The sequence below is a fragment of the Microtus ochrogaster genome, linkage group LG7_11 (genome assembly GCF_000317375.1).
Source record: "Microtus ochrogaster isolate Prairie Vole_2 linkage group LG7_11, MicOch1.0, whole genome shotgun sequence".
Taxonomy (NCBI): domain Eukaryota; kingdom Metazoa; phylum Chordata; class Mammalia; order Rodentia; family Cricetidae; genus Microtus; species Microtus ochrogaster.
In genome coordinates this window covers 24,804,954-24,819,413 of record NC_022032.1, presented here as the reverse complement: position 1 = coordinate 24,819,413, position 14,460 = coordinate 24,804,954, and positions in this window count along the sequence as shown.

Sequence of the window (14,460 nt, the reverse complement as noted above, 5' to 3'; positions counted from 1 at the left end):
GAAGCCTGAATGGTACTAACCTAAATCCTGACCAAATTGCCTAGCACTGCATGTCACAAAGTCACATGTCACAGGTCACAGGTCATGATGCTCAGTGAATAATAAAAGTCAGTAACTTCAGTTTACCAGATTCAAAGCCCCCTTCTGACCTCTGAATGCACCAGGCATATACAATATACAGATATACATTCTGGCAAAGCAAAAATATACATTAAAATTTAAGAATTTTAATATAAAACAAAAGATTTTTAAGCAAGTTAATTTCTATTAAATATAAATTCTGACTGAAATTTTCTCCTTAAGGTGGTGTTCTATATATTTTGAGATATAGATAACAGAGGCTAATCTCTGATGCACAATAACCATTTAGGAATTAGTGATGCATGTCTCTCTCTGCTGGACTCTAACATAGGAATATATATGAAATCATCCTTCAATCAATTGCTGTCTTAGTCTCCTATAACCTGGATATTATTAGCCAAAGTATTTCAGCTAGACATTTATTTTTAATGTAACAGCCCCAGAAATTTCTTCCTTTTGTCTTTATTTTCCAAAACACTATCAATTTTTAGTATATAGTAGGTTTTTATAACATGAAAATCTCTTAATGGATCTCATGTTCATGGTGGTACCTCAACCTGCCAATCCCTAGGAATCCATGTGCCACTTAGCTACATCTGAAATGAATATCTCATCATTCAGCTATGTAAAATGGTTCAGTAGATATAATGCTATTGCATCATGTATAGACTTCAATATGTTGCACATAAATATGTTCCTACAACAGGACAGCATTTGTGACACTCACCTATTTTCTTGTACTGCTCTGCAGCAAAACTCAGCAATCTCTGAGGCATTCTTGCATTTTGTTTTACATTAATAATATTATTGTAATAATATATCTTTACCAACTGATTGATTATTCATTGCTCTACATGTGTAGTGCTTTGTGTCTAATTTCATTGTCACTCACTTCGGAAATAAGAAGTAAAATGCTACTGTAACATAGACAATATCTCTACAGGGGCTGCAGATATTGCTCATTCAATAAAATGCCTGATACAAGTATGAGTCAATGGATTTGAATCCCCAACAACACTGCAAGACGTAGGGTGTCACTGTGTATGCCTACATTCACTGGTTTGAAAAAAAAAACATACTTGAGGAGCTGGAGACAAGATCTTTGGAGCCAGACCTGCCCTATTGGTTAGCTCAAGGTGGAGTGAGAAAACCTGTCTCAACACTTAAAGTAGAGAGTATTGAAGATAAACATTCAAAGTCAACTTCTGGTTTTCACATGCATTGATACTGACTCATAAACAGTCTCTCCCTCTCTCCCTTCCTATCTATCTATTTATCTCTCTATCATCTATCATCTACCTGTAGTAACAGGAGCGGCGGGGCTACGTCCCCAGCACTCCGCTGCCCGCAAGGCTAGCTTTACCCGAAATAATTACACGGAAACTGTATTCTTTTAATCACTGCTTGGCCCATTTCTATCTAGCCTCTTCTAGGCTAATTCTCACATATTAATTTAGCCCATTTCTAATCATCTGCATAGCACAGCTAGGTGCCCTTACCGGGAAGATTCTAGCCTACATCCATCCTGGGTCAGAGCTTCATCGCGTGTGTCTGCCTGGGAGAGGGGAGGATGGCGTCTCTCTGAGGCATCTGCCCCCGAGAGGAGAGCTGTTGAGTCTGAGCTCACTTCCTCTTCCTCCCGGGTTTTTTTCTGTTTACTCCACCCACCTATGTTTTAACCTATCAGGGCAAGCAGCTTCTTTATTTAATTAACCAATGACCTTCCTCCATCAATCTACCTATCTTTTTAATGCACACAAACACATGCATACTTATAGCAGCACCTAAACATGCATACAAAATAAAATGAAAACATATTATCAATCTATTACAAGTGACATAAAATATAATGACATGACATATAGTTGTCATAACTATAAGTCTTCCAGAATCCACTAAGTAAACTGTGTAACCCTGGGCTGGTCTAACTATTTTCTCTTGCTTTCCTATTTCACCCTGAGGCACTGACTTTCTTTTACTAGCAGAAATTATTAGTTCTGAAATCTTAAAGACGTAGCACAAGGACATAATGTCAGACATTTTCTCATTGGAATATTGGTTTGTAGATTACATGAAAAATGCCTGCTTGAAAGATAAATCATAAATTTCAGAATAATTATTATACTGATTTTGTTGATTTTGTTAGTGTGATTTTATTTGTTTGTTTTGCTAGTGTTTTGTTTGTTTATTTAGTTTGGCCCTGCTCTTGTTTTTTAATTTGACCATTTTATCTCCTTACTTGCATCAACTTCCATTGAAATTTCACTGTTACTAATTTTGCTGATAGCAAATTTCATTACATACCTCACTCCAATCACCTATATAAATGAATACATGTAGGACATTCATGTAAAGGTCATCCAAAATGTTCATACTTTAGTTTGTATTTATGTACAGATATTTCTTGCATATTTTCTGGCATTTAAAAATGATGAATTACAGTTTTCTTGGTTTATTATCTCAAGTTATTGCAAATATTAGTGCTATTTTCTTATGAGTTCTTACCAATTCAATATTTATTTAAAGCTTCTATAGAAAATAATAGGGCAAATTTGTAGAAATATGAAGTATTTTGTCTTTAAAAATATTTCAACTTCCAACCTTTGTACAAAAGCGGAAAGTGTCATGGTTCCCAAACTAAATCCCACGACTTATGAGATGTCTTGCATGAATTAACTTCCATATGTTTGACAGACTGAGAAGTACATCACAAGTTTTAAAACCACTTCAAGATCCTGAAGGACAGGAAAGTACATCCTTAAAGTTTTTCTACGCCACATGCTCCTGGTTTAAGTCACACAGAAATCCATCCAGGTTAAATGAGCTCTAGAGAAGGTTTTAACACAAGGAAAATGTTTTTGTTCTTGCTCTTAGTAGCCCCCTCTTACTGCTCAGTTTATTGCTGCTATCAGAGCCTACGTCTGTTGCTCCCCTCTCTATGGAGGTAAAGAACAGCTGGCCAATATCCTCTGCATAAAGTCATTTGAAATCCTGGAATACAGTAATTAAAGCACTTCTTTGTCTTTGACTAACATTTTATAGGATTTATTGGAACCTTTAATAAGTTTTTAAGAGTTCTTACACATTTCCTAAGTTCTAGAATACTTCTTTTTATGAAGCTGGTATTTCCCCTGATAAAGTATCATCAGCGTAGCTAGAAGTAATAAAAGAAGAGTTGTATATTACAGTAATATATCATTATCTTATTGTTTAAGCATTCTTATAAACAGCACAAGTTATCCAGGTAAATATTCATAAACAAACTTTATTTTTTTTAGTGAAAATAAAGGAGAAAGAGACAAATTATGAAAAAAAGTATTATTTTATACTGCATAAACTTCCTTTACTAATATGTTTTTCAGAATTTTATCTAATTCATCTGTGATCTTGAAGTGCCATAGGTTATTCCTTGCAATAACCAATTACCAATTATTGTAGACTCGCATAATCTCCATGGTATATCACATTCATTATCTCAAAACTTGTTATTAGCCTTGATTTCTTACCTAAATTGTGATTGATTTTTTCATTTTGTTATGAGGTATGATTGTATTTTGCCTTGCTTGTTAAATGCTTAGAAGGCAATAAGTTAAACAATAAAGGACAAAGCATGAAATAAACAGCCTTTTCACAAGCCATATGCCTATCATAGTAAAGGACTAAGGTCCGCAAATATTTTCTATGAAGTTCAATGTAGAAATGATTTGATAATTTTATGTCATGATTTCGCATCCACTCAATTTTGAAGTTGTGACTCTAAATCAAATAGAAGGATATAAACAAATGTAGGCAACTCTTTAAAAAATGTAAACAAACTCATCACATGTTAGAATTTTGTCTATATCTCTTATTCCCCCGGTTTGTACTAGAATACAAAGTGCTGAAAAGCACTGATGCCTACTGTCATTGTAGTTTCACAATGCAGTTTTTGCCCTGCTAAAACTATTCAAAATATTAATATACTTCCCAGAATGTAATTTCCAAATCTAAAAGATTTCCAGTTTAGTTCACATATTGTGATTTGCCTTGATAGGCTGACTCCAGGTACAATCCTTCTATAGCCAACCGGTGGGGATCATGAGCTATTTATTATCTCGGTGTTTGCTTCCCTGTAGATTTTTCATTTGTTAGTATTTAGAGCAAACTTGGAACCTTGCCACTATATTGTAGTCAGTACACTGATCTTAAAATGTATCCCCTGTGATTGGATTCTGATTCATTTCTATTAATCCTTTCCTTACTTTCACAGTTCCAACAACAGCTAGAGTCACTTTTCATTGTTTTCACTCTTTGTTCAGTTCATCAGGAAGTTTGTGAACAGTAATTTAAAATACTCCCAGCCTTATAGTATTTATGAAACCTTGTGGTTGAGCTTTCATTGACTATTTTGTGAAGTCCTAAATCTATCATAAAAATAGACATTCTAGTCTCTTTTAATGGAACAATTATATCATTAACAATAAAACATATGTACCTAAGTAAATTGAGTTCTAGATAGAGTGTTTGTCTAGTAGTATAAAGTCATAGGTTCTGTCCATAGCACTAAAATTAAGTTATAATTCCCATATTAATAGAGATATAATGATGGAGATAAACATGACAGCTGATCTACTCCAATGTAATGTCTAACCTTTCATTCCCAATACTCTCTCAAAGTAATCACATGATGATCTTGGTAGTGTTTTTGCCATATTCAAAAACATGAATAAGTCAGATATTTGACTTGTCATAATTTCTCACCACAGAAAGACCAATCTCCTGCTCTTGGCTAGGGATGACATCTTCTTTAATTTCTATGATGTAATCATTCATACTTTGAATCCTGATTATTGCATTTCTGTCATTCCAAAATTTTGTTTAGGGAAATCCCACTCTTCCTGTTTAATCTTTTCTTTTTTCCCATTTCAGTCTTTTCTATATACAACAAACTTTTCACATTTATGTGATGCGTGTGTAATTCTTCTCTTTTTCATTTGCCAACTTCTAGAATACTGAGGGTGTGAAATGTTGTCTGCTTTATTCCCAACATTTCACAAGAAACAAAAGTAATCTAGCCAATGGCCAGATGTTTCAGCAGGAAAAACCTACTTGCTGTACAAGCCTGATGATCTGAGATTGATCTCGGGATTTCTCGGTTGAAAATGATTAGTGATTCCATGGGATTGCCTTCTGGCCTCCACATGTACATTGTAGCATGTAAACACATGTGCGCACGCACACACACACACACACACACACACACACACAGAGAGAGAGAGAGAGAGAGAGAGAGAGAGAGAGAGAGAGAGAGAGAGTCAGTGCTCAATAAACGTTGAAGGCATAGATGGTCACATAGGCATGAGACTATTGCCAGGATCTATGATTACATGAAGCAATACAGAAACAGTGATGCAATAAATATTGGGTTATCCTGAGATGTAATAAAAATGCTGAGCCATATAATAGAGGGATGTTTGTACCACTTTATAAATACATGGGATAATAGCAAATTACTTATCTTAAAATGGTTAATTTTTATGTTAATATGAGTTTCACTCTAATCTTTAAGATAAAAAAATGTGAACCAAGATCTATAGAATTTATTCACCTTACTCATCTGAGTATCTTCATGTTTCAGGCCAACACACAATGTTGTATGGACTAGGGATTGCTGCAGGAGCTCCTTCCACTCCTTCAGCCAATAGCCTTTAAGATACCAGCCCACTTGGTATGCACGGAATGAAATAAACTTGTAATTATTGGGAAAATGTATAGACAAGTTAATAGTAGAAACAGTTCTCTATCAAAGTAGCCACTAGATAAATAGGGAATGAAGACAAAAGGGAAGTAAATGTAATATAATGTGCTATGTGGATATGAAAAAAAATTAGTCTTTGTGTACTAGGACTAATCACATGTTCATTAGGAAAATTGTTCATAAATAAATTAGAAATTACTAGTACTTAGAACACGTTTGTAATAAGAAAAACCATATCTTCCCTCAGGAATTCATTCAAGATAAAATTTTATTTGCTTTTAGTAATAGATTTTTTTTTATAAATAATATGCTTTTACCCCTCAGAGGTCAAGGAAGCCTGTGCTTTTTTAATTTGCTTTATTGAGCTATATATTTTTCTCCACTCCCCTCCCTTTCTCCTCCCTCCTCTTCTATCCTTTTCCATGATGCCCATACTCCCAATTTACTCAGGAGATCTTGTGTTTTTCTTCTTCCCATGTAGATGAGATATATTTGTATCTCTTTTAGGGTTTTCTTTGTTGTCTAGGTTCTCTAGGATTGTGAATTGTAAGCTGGTTTGTCTTTGCTTTATGTCTAAAAGCTGCTTATGCATAAAAATGCACCCAACAGAGACAATTACGTTGCGCATTTCACTTTAATGTACAGACAAATAGTGATACACTATCACAATATTCTAAATGTCATTGGAATCTTGGTAATCAGTGTGTGACACTACTTAAGAGAGATTTGAGATGCAGCCTTGGGTAAGAAACTGGAGGTTGATTTTCTGTTTCCTATGCCCAAACCACTCCCAGAGTCTCTTCTTGTTACCTGCAGAAGAGATCCTACTCCAGATGGAGAATTCTCAGCTCTTTCTCCAGCACTATGTTGGCCTGTGTGCTGAAATGCTTCTCAACACAATGATAGTGGACTAAGCCTCTCTAATTGTACATACGGCACAATCCAAAGTTTTCCTTTTTAAGAGTTGCTGTGATTATAGTGTCTTTACACAGCAATAGATACCTAACTAAGACAGTTCTATACTGCCAAGATGATAACAAATATTTACCTCCTGCCTATGAATGGTGACCCCCAGTGAACTAGGATCCAAAAAATGAGTTAATAATCAAGAAAACCCAACAATCCCATAATTCAAAATGACATTAGTAAATTCTCAATTGAGATTTTACTTTTAGATTTCACAAAACTGTCAAACTGAAAATTAAATTCAACTAAGACAGCTTCCAGATAGACGGAAGAGGAAATTCTGTGATTAATAATTTCTTATAACTATGGCTACTTTAAATGGTACATTTTTATTGTTCTCTTTGAATGACTTATCTGACTTCCACAGTATTTCTAAATATTAATAGACTCATCCTTGTAATATGTGATTTGATATCCTTATTTCTATTTTTTTGCTATTTTAATTTGATTATTTTTAAAAATTTTCCCCCAAATACTCTGGGGTCCATATTTTTCCCAACATGAATTTATGTGTCTTATGATTTTTTTAGAGTGCAATCAACTTCACTGAATCATTCTTTGAAAAGAACCCAAAAAGTCACATTTGATGAAAACCCATAGCAACCAGAATGTGGAACAAAGAAAGAAAGACAGGTCCTTTGCTATTTTGGGCATAATACTGTCATTGTATTTTTAGTGATTCATTTGAGTTGTACTTCAAATCATATTCTATGATGAACAAAAGAGACAAGGAGAATATTCTCTCACATGTAGTAAAACAGTTATTTATGCCAAAGAACTGAAGCTTTTAGTTTTCAGGAAGATGCTATATTTGCGCCATTGAGAAAATACAGACAGAAATTGAAAGCAAGCTGTTTGTGGCTATGAATGCATGTCCCAAACCTGTCAACCTGAAATAAAGCAGCAAAATTCTACAAGTAAGCTTTACTAAAATCAACATGGTAATAAAATCAACAGCAAGGTGACCTAAATACATTATAAAGTCATTGCTAAATTTTTGTTCTTTCAGAGAAATATATTCCTTGTTAAAGAATGTAATTTTACTTTGAAAAAAAAAGTACTGGAAAAATACATATTCTGAGCTTCTGATTATGGAAAGTATACTCTTGCTAGTCCAGCAGTAAATGTTGTTAATACATAACCTAATGTAAGTCTCTTACGCTAGTCAAACCTTCCGTCACTCAAACTTACTTTAATTAGGGTTGTTAGTTAGAAACTTGTGGATTAAAAAAAAAACACACCATATTAACTAAGTCACACTATTAACTAAGAAAAATTATAATGATATTTTAAATATCTTATATATAAGATATTAATGTTACAATTTGAACATCCATATGTACTTATGCCTATGATTTGTTGGTAACAAGCAATGGTACACTTCAGTTATGAGTAGTACAACATTACAAAGTCATAACAAATTGGTCTTTTAATCATATGATGATGGTCTAAGTTGACTAAAACTCTACTGTCTCAAATGCCACTATGTCAAAATGACTCAAAGTTTGTAAAGACATAGAGAAAGAATAGGAAATCCAAGCCAAACCTTTACTTTTGTTCATATTTAAGCAACCAACACTGTAAATACAGTCATATGTATCCTCAAGGGACCATGAAATCATCTTTTCAGTATTCTAGATAAAAAGTGTCTCTGTGCAGTGATACTTTCACCACTGCTGGGGAACATAATTATAACTGCCATTTCAAGTTATTTTTAACATTTTAACTGTTCACAGCTAGGCAATATAAAATATGACTTCTGGCTATCATGCAATTTCTAATTAATTTTTTTTTCACAGAGGATGTAGAGGTATCTTTGAAGATTTACTGTTTTTTCTTTGTCACCTTCACATTAAAAGACAGCCTTGCCAGGCAAAGTCTATATGGTTTAGAAACTTATTCCACAATCTCTTTTTGACTTAGTCCTGTATTGTTTCTGCATTTTAAAATATTTTTCATTGGTTGCTTGTGATAAACTTTGTATATGAACTAGAGTAACTTGACAGGATTATAATCTTTTATGTATTGAAAGTAACTAAATCTTTAGGTAATACTCTGAGCCATTTAAAATTAAATTGCATTCATTATTTCAATTTAATTCAATATTTCTGCCCACATTTGTTGGCCACTGTAACCATTGAAGTTTTGTTAATTAAGCCTTTAAGATATTTCATATTAAGCTGCTGTTAAAACTATATATGGAATTTAAAATACTACCGTTGTTACCATCATACTGAGTGGCTCCCTAAGAAAACCGAGCAATTTTTGAATAAAGAAATTTTAATTTATTATTAATTAGTTATAATTAAAGCTTTATGCATAGTTTATTACCAAAAATTCAAGCATAGTAGAAACAGTCAGTATGTTAACCAATCCTATATATTAACTGTACATAATACGTCTATACATACTGATTTGATGTTGACTATTAATTTATTTTTCACTCCTTTAATTACTTCAAACTGAGTGTTGGAATTCTTAGTTTCTATTAGTCAAGATTGATTAGCACCTATTTGGTATAATTTTTCAATTGATAGGATATTAAGATAAAATTTTACACAAAATGGACTTGTGATAGAGGTCAGAATTGGGACTAAGAAGAAATGAATTTACTTTTCTCATTTCATTATGATGATCATTAATGTATGGCTATTGGTTTCAGCTCTTTGTCTTTTGTTATTTTCACCTGGTCTTACGGCAAGCCTTAGTCAGGGTAATGAGCTACCTAGGATGTGGCTCTGTAGGTTCCTAATATCTCTGGAGAAGAATGGGAGGAGGTGGGAAGGAGGAAGAAGTAGGAGGATGAAATATTTTCTCTGAAACTAATATATCAAAAATTTAATACAACAATACAATAAAAATTTGTGTGGGAAGAATGGACATATACAGTGATGAATAAAAGAGGAGAAAATATGATCAAAACGAGTACTGCACATTTTGTAGAATTTTCCTAAACAACTCAAAATGAAACGAAACAAAATGGATTAAGTAATCGTTTTCAAAAACTTAATTACTTCAAATATATGCATTGATAAATGTTCTTAGCCTCCTAAAAGCTACCTGAACAATTATATTCTGTTCCTTTATGTATTTTATTAAGGCTCTGCCTCAGCATGAATGTGATATGGAAACTGGAGTTTTATTATTTGGTATAAATAAAGTTCTTCCTTAAATTTGAATGATTATTTTGTGTGACTAGATGACCTATCAATAAATACTTAGGTACCAAATAATTATACTTATTAATTGACTTAAAGTGTTTCAGTTTCAGATATGGAGGACAGACAAACTATATCTAATTGTGGTACAGTCATAGGTTGTTTAATTGAAGATATAAAATGAAAATCACTAACATGACCACAGAAAATCTGTTAGCACTTCCCTTCATCTCTAGGCTCTCTTTATCAAGATACTAATCTCTAAATTTATCGTGTTTGAGAATTGCATTCAATTACCTCCTATAGAATAAAAATATCCAGGGAGATTTCACTTTTCCAGTCTTTCAAATTGTGTCTTTCCTGTTGTCCTATTATTTCTTGAGCACTTTGTTTCATTTTTTCCTGCTAATCTTATGAGATCAAGTCAACACAGCTCAAAGAAATGTATATAACTAAATTCTTTTCAAAAGTATTTATAAACAGATTAGGCTCCCAAAAAGCCAGTACATGCAGTAGAATCAAAACCTGGTGTCATTATCTTTGGCTTCTGGAGTGGGGAGGGCCTTGGACTTGCCACATAACAGGGCACCCTGACTTCTCTTTGGACTGAAGAGCAAGGGGGAGGAGGAGGGAAGAGTGGAAGGGAAATGGGAGGATGAGAGGAGGTGGAAATTTTAATAAATAAATAAAAAAGGGAAAAAAGTCTTTATATAAAGTGGAGGGTAAGATTAAAGGGAGATGTCCAGGAACTGATAGAGAATGTAACTAATTTTCAAATTTTAGCTTATAGAAAACAAGTTCCAGAGCAATAATACAAACTGAAATAATAGGGTGCTGTAGATTCAAAAGTGAAGTTTGAACTGAAACACTATTTTGAGAATTCAAAATAAATAAATACATGTAAAGAAATACATGGTTTTCTCAAATTCCCTGAATAATATGCCACTAAAAACTGATGCTCAAGCAATGATTTTAGTATAAAATAACTCAATGTAAAATACAGAAATGTGTGACGACTCGAGATGGCTCAACTATGAGAAACACTGGCTGTTCTCCCAGCTTAGTTCCAACCAGCCAAATAATTGATCACACCCCTCTGTAATTCACTTATAAGGATTCGAGGATCCCTTCTGGCTATCACGTTTAGTACACTGATATGCATCCAGGAAACATTAGGATACACATAAAATGAAACAGAAAAAATAATTGAAACATTCCTGCACTTAGCAGACAAAAAATATAATTTCAAAAAAATCTGAATAATCTTCAGTAAAATAAAAGCTGTATAGTCTATTAATACAGATTATAAAGCCAATTTACTGTCTTTCTGCTTACAATAAGGGTATACATCTTTATAAGGTAGGTCCACCAAAAACCAATATTGATCACCTTGGTATTTCAATATACAAGATAATGGTTGATAAATGTGAGAAAATTACTTATGCATATGGTGTTAAATAGCCAATCTCTTGTATGTAAATGTCAAAGATTTAAGTGAATATATATACTTCTTATTCAACTTTTGCTTTAAAACCATTAAAATCCTCCCAGGTTTCTTGCAGGAGCTAGAAGTGTAAGCTAGCAATTGCCACTAGACTGAAATGTAAATAGATTCTACTATTGAGCACACACATGGAGAATGAGTAAAAGTTCATTCCCCCCTTCCTCACAACAGTACACATACAGGCAAATTTGATCTGGTACCATGAAAGCTAATGAAAAATGTGTAAATGGCAACCTGCTTTCTATCAATATGTATAAAACAAGTGCTTTTGGAATTGGGATTAAGGGCACTATTTATTCAAATAAGTTTTTATCCTCTCCTTTTTAAACTTTAAATAATTATTTTTAAATAATATATTATATAAAAACAAAAACTAATATTTAGATAAAACATATTTGTGAAAAATGCATTCATATATTTATTATTTGATTATAAACACTAAGATTTCTAAAGCTTTAAATTACTGCGATATTATTTTCATTCAATTTGATATAGGAATTGAGATTATAGAGAATAATTTATGAATATAAATACTGAAGTCTTATTTGCATCTAATTTATTTGTAGCTTCTCCATATTTTAATAAAAATATAATTGAAAAAAAGGATTGAATAGAAACATGATATAAATTTTGAAACCATATGTAATTTGATTATATATTAAAAACTTTGACTATACTTATTAAGTGAATTCACTTGAGTTCACTCTTTAAACTATTTGATATTATTCTATAATTGACTACTGTTTTTAATTTGATTATTTCTAAGTCTTTATTTTTCAAATAAATCTATAGGAACATTTTATTTTTCTCACTTATTTTATTGTTCTCATTTTAGAGAATAGAAATTACATTAGTATCTATTATTTATAACAAAATACATGCAAAACATTGACACTATTCTCAATTTATATGGCAGTTATATTTCACCATGTTATACCATAACTTAAATATTTTGTGATTTCCACAGTAGAGAGTCTACTGATGATTTTATAACAATTTAAAATTTTACCTTACAAAAAAAAATCTACTGCAACATTTTTTAGATTTCCATTTTAATGTTTATTTAAGGATAGATTCAAAAAGTGAAGGACTTCCAAATATATAAATCTTATAATCTCTGATAAAGATATGAAAATTATACGAGATACCTTTCAAGCTATATACATTGTCTAGTCATTTTAGCTAACTCATAATAAAAATATACTGATGGTCATCTCCAGATCCTAGAGACTAAAAGCCCAAACAAGAAATGTTGGGCTTACTCTTGATTGTTAAAAACACTGAATTTTCATTTTTGTTAGTACACTGCTTTATTTAAAAGTAAAATATGATAACAAGCAAAAAATCAGAATAGGAGAAAACACAAAGAAAATTAAAATATCACCATTCTTGTCTCTAGAATTAGATAAATGGTATGGAAGGAGAAAAATTAAAGGAAAATTAGTGACATGATATTTGCATATTACACTGAGGAGAGAATACAAATATTTATGGACTAAATAGCACAGCCTTTATACTAAGAAGACATTTATGGCCAAGTTTGGTAAGGGAATTAATGAAACACAATAAAAATAGAATAGTTAACCTTTTGCTAATTTGTGTCAGCTTAAGTAGAAACAATGGAAGGAAGATAAAAAATCATGAAAATAAACTTACTAATCTTATTTTTTTAAAAGATTATACATGTGTTGATGCAGAAAGAACAACAAAAATGCTCTTATATTAAAGGGAATAATAAAATAGTTTACTCTGACTCATTTTGAATGACCATGGCCAGGGATCACATATTGAGATTACCCCAAATTATAAGTTCCAATGTGGAAGCAGTTTCATGAAGGCTATATACTTTTTTTTTTCTGTAGCAATCACCTTTTTGATAGAAAATAGATTTTTTTTCATATATTCTGATCATGGTTTCCCCTCCCCCAACTCCTCCCCATCCACCCAAATCCCCATGCTATCATTCTTTCCTTCATCAGAGAACAGTTCCAATTCCCTACCCTCCTCCTTTTCCTTCCCACCTCCCCCATCAACCCACTCCCAATCCACTCCCCAGGAAGGGTAAGGACTCCCATGGGGAGTCAAAACAGCCTCACACATCAAGTTGAGGCAGGACCAGCTGCATTGAGGCTGAGCAAGGCATCCCACCATAGGGAAGGGAAGGGAATCCCAGTTTTCAGCTTATGCATCAGGGATAGATATTAGTTCCCCTGACAGGGGCTCCACAAACAGACCAAGTCACATAAGTATCACTCACATGCAGAGGGCTTAGTTCAGTCTTCTGTAGACTCCCTAGCTCTCAGTCCACAGTCCATGAGCTCGGATCTGCTGTTTCTGAGGGTTTCCCTGTCATGATCTGGACCCCAACCACACCCTCTTGTTCAGATAATACTTCCTCCTCCCTCTCTTTGACTGGACTTCTGGAGCTTGAGCCAATGCTTGGCTGTAGATCTCTGTACAATTTTTTTTAAATGATAATAGGCTAAAGTAATGTAAATTTTCTGAGTTTATATGTTTTTACTTTTAGGGCAGGAAAGTAATGAAGAAAAACTATACGATGTGCTTTTGGGTTTTTTTTTTTTTGAAATCCAATTATTATTTATTTATTTATTCATTCATTTATTTATTTTGGATTTTTAAGACCGGGATTTTCTGTGTAGACCAGTGTGATCTTGAACTCAGAGATCTGTCAGCCTCTGCCTCCTTGGTGCTATAATAAAGACAGCGCTTCCCGTTGCAATCCTGGAACCCATTCTGTAGATCAGGCTTAGCTTGAACTCAGAGATCTGCCTACCCCCTGCCCTAGTGCTGGGATAGTCTTAGAAACAATCTTAGGACTTCTTCCTTCTTCACAGACATCAGGGTTACACCTCTTGTTTAGCAATCAGAACTTTCTCCAAAGAATCCAAGACATGTGGTATCAAACTCACAATGTAGATCATGAGATTCTCTTGTGTCTCTCTTCTAGTCCATTGTCTTTCTGCAGTCACAGCTCGTCATGCCCCCCCCCCCCC